Genomic DNA, 3,565 nt, shown 5'->3' with positions numbered 1-3,565 from the left:
GTGTCGTCGGCTGGGGCAACGCAAAGACTGGACCGAAACTGAAGAAACACGTTCCGGGGCAGGCCTTTGGTCATCACATCGGCGAGCTGCTGCGACGTGGGGATGTGAAGCACGCAAAATTGTCCAAGAGCCACGCGCTCGCGCACGAAGTGGATGTCCAGCTCCACGTGCTTGGTGCTGACGATGATGGATGGGGTTGGCCGACAAGTAGACTGCCGACACATTGTCACAGAACACGAGCGTGGCCGTGGTCACCGGAGCGAGCAGTTCACCAAGGAGCTGCCGGAGCCACACGCACTCCGCAACAGCGTTGGCGACGCTGCGGTACTCGGCCTCAGCACTGGACCGAGACACGGTGGCTTGTCGCTTGGAAGACCATGACACCAGAGCATCACCAAGGTAGACGCAGAACCCGGACGTCGATCGGCGCGTGTCGGGGCAGCCAGCCCAGTCGGCGTCGGTGTAGACGCGAAGCTCGAGTATTGGTGAAGCGCGAAGATAGAGCCCGAGGGACGGCGTGCCACGGACGTAGCAGAGCACCCGCTTGATCAGATTCTGGTGACAAACACGGGGTCGTGCATATGGAGGCAGATCTGTTGGACCGCATACGCGAGCTCAGGGCTCAGGGCGCGTGATGGTGAGGTACTGCAGTGCTCCGGCGAGGCTGCGGTACGCCGAGGGGTCGTCGACAGCAGCCCGTCAGCTTGCGGCAGCTTGCCCTTGGTGTCAACAGGCGTGGAGGAGGGCCTGTAGGTGTCCATGCCGGCGCGCTCGAGCACGTCCTCGGCGTATTGCTGCTGACAGAGGAAGAAGCCAGCAGCAGTACGGGTGACCCGGATGCCGAGGAAGAAGTGCAGAGCTCCCAGGACTTTCATGGCAAACTCGCTGGTGAGCTGGTGCACGATGTGTTGGAGGAGAGCCGGAGAAGACGCCGTGAGCACGACATCGTCGACGTAGAGCAGGAGGAACGCGACATCCGCACCGCGTGCCAGCGTGAACAGGGAGGAGTCAGAGCGCGCGGCGACGAAGCCGATAGTCTTGAGGTACCCTGCGAACCGCAGGAACCAGGCGCGGGGAGCCTGTTTTAGACCGTAGAGCGACTTGGCCAGCCGACAGACATGATCTGGCTTGCTGGTGTCGACGAAGCAGGCGGGCTGTAAGCAGTAGACTTCCTCCTCAAGCGTGCCCTGGAGGAACGCGTTCTTGACGTCCGTTGGTGCACAGGCCAGTGGCGCGACGCAGCGATGGTGAGGACAGAGCGGATCGTGGCCCGCTTGATGACGGGCGCGAAGGTCTCGGCGTAGTCGACGTCGGCGCGCTGGCGGAAGCCGCGCACGACCCAGCGGGCTTTGTAACGCTCGAAGGAGCCATCCGCCCGGTACTTGTGCTTGAATATCCACTTGCCAGTGATCAAGTTAGCGCCTGGTGGGCGTGGCACCAGATCCCAGGTCCGGTTGCCGACCAGAGCCGCATACTCCTCGCGCATGGCCGCGAGCCAGTTGGGATCGCGCACAGCAACACAGACAGAGCTAGGCACGGGTGAGACCGTCGTCGTGGAAGTGGCCGTAGCTGCATCATAGTACCGTGGGTTAGGCCAAACGATGCCCGTCTGAGACCGCGTGACCATCAGCCGCGGTGGCGCCGCAGGAGGCGCGGGAGCAGCGGGTGGTGAGGCGGTGGACAAACTTGAAGGAGCCGACGGCACGCATGACGGAGGGCCACCAGAGCCGTTTGGCGAGGACGACACGGCGGTGCTGGAGCCAGCGGAGAGCACACTGCGAGCACCAGTGAGCGTGAGTCGTCGATCCCAGATCAGACGCAAGCGCTTGAATCCGGCGAGCGCGCATCAGGCGAGGGAGGCGCAGGCGCGTCCGATCGGGATCGAACGCCTACGCTTGAACCGCCGGAAGGCGCGGGAGAGTTGCTGATGGCGCGAGGCAGAGCGGGCACCTGCAAACCAAGCGGCCCGGCAGGCAGTGGTGCGGGCGGTGCGCTGTCAGCGACGGCGGTGCGAGCGAAGGGAAATGTGCCCTCGTCAAAGAGGACATGGTGCGAGGTGAGGACCCGGTGAGAGGCCAGATCGAAGCAACGGTAGCCGCGATGGTCAGACGGATAACCGAGGAAGACACAGGCGGCAGAGCGGACGTCGAGCTTATGGCGAGCAGTGGCGGCAGTGTTTGGGTAGCAGAGGCACCCGAAGACACGAAGCACGCTGTAGTCAGGAGCGACGCCCAGGAGCAGCTCGTGCGGTGTGCGCGGTGTGCTGGCATGGCATGGCTTGCGGTTCAGCAAGTAGGTGGTAGTGTTAAGGGCCTCGGCCCAGAAGCGAGGCGGCATGGAAGCGTGGAGCAAGAGAGCTCGGACGCTGTTGTTTAGAGTGCGCAACACACGTTCTGCTTTGCCGTTTTGCTGCCTGGTGTAGGGGCATGAGAGACGAAGGACCGAGCCATGTTCAGAGAGAAGAGAGCGCACAGAGTGACTGTCGAATTCGCGACCATTGTCAGTTTGCAGAGAGAAGATGGGAAGCTGAAACTGGGTGCGAGCATATGCATAGAATTCATGCAAAATAGGTAGCACATCTGATTTGTTCTTAAGTGGGAAAGTCCACAGAAAATGGGTGTAATCATCGAGCACGACGAGATAGTACTGATAACCAGAGATGCTTGTAGTGGGAGATGTCCATACATCAAGATGTAGCAACTGAAAGGGAAAATAGGTACAACTCTGAGAATGCTGAAACGGTAAACGCGCATGCTTTCCTAGGCGACAGGCATGGCAGCTATGCGGAGCAGACTTGCTAAAGCTAAACTGCTGTAGAGAGGCGATGTGCTGAACTGTGGCTACGCTGGGGTGACCGAGACGCTGGTGAAGCAGATCGGTGGTGACCGCGCCCGCAAACGGACGCGCGCGCGATGGTGCTGGAGCAGCCACAGGATACAGATCGCCGGCGGAATTACAGCGCAGGATCACCGCCCCTGAGATCCTTGACAGAGAAACCAAAGATGTCAAATTCAACAGAAACTGGGTTGTCTCTACAGAGCTGACGAACAGAGAGAAGGTTTTTGATGAGAGGGAGCAACGAGCACATTGCGAAGTTGAATGGGGGAGGTGCCCTCGATCAGAGAGCCCATGCCAGTGTGTGTGATCGGCAGGTGCTCACCACTCCCCATGATGATGTGTGAATGAGTAGTAGAGGGAAGAAGGGAGTGGAGGTTACCAGAAGAGTTGGACATGTGAGATGCCGCGCCGGAGTCCAAGTACCAGTCGGAGGTGCTGCCGGACGACGAGGGCCCGGCGGTGGCACTGTGAAGAGCGGCCTGGAGGGACACCATGTCCCACGGCTGAGGAGGCGGACCAGCAGGCACAGGAGCGTACGCGGGTGGGGCGCCGTAGGCAGGGGCACCGTAGCCACCAGGCGGCGGCACGTGGGGCGCGGCGTACATCGCTTGCTGCATTGGGGTGCCGGGCCGAGGGCCAAGGACACCAGAGCCCGGCGCGCGCCACGGCATGGGCCATGCCTGAACAAGTCCTGTCCAGGAGTTGGAGCCAGGTGCGGGAGGTGGCA

The 3,565-nt window shown here is 61.4% G+C and overlaps 1 protein-coding gene across 8 annotated transcripts in view; it reads right to left on the bottom strand.

Moving 5' to 3' along the window:
- LOC119323568 (protein phosphatase 2C and cyclic nucleotide-binding/kinase domain-containing protein-like) overlaps positions 1 to 3,565 on the bottom strand; it is a 37,111-nt gene that overhangs the window by 3,916 nt on the left and 29,630 nt on the right. The window lies entirely within an intron of this gene.

This window comes from Triticum dicoccoides, chromosome 6B (genome assembly GCF_002162155.2).
Source record: "Triticum dicoccoides isolate Atlit2015 ecotype Zavitan chromosome 6B, WEW_v2.0, whole genome shotgun sequence".
Taxonomy (NCBI): domain Eukaryota; kingdom Viridiplantae; phylum Streptophyta; class Magnoliopsida; order Poales; family Poaceae; genus Triticum; species Triticum dicoccoides.
Note: the sequence above shows the minus strand (reverse complement) of the source record. Positions and strands in the feature narration are given on the sequence as shown.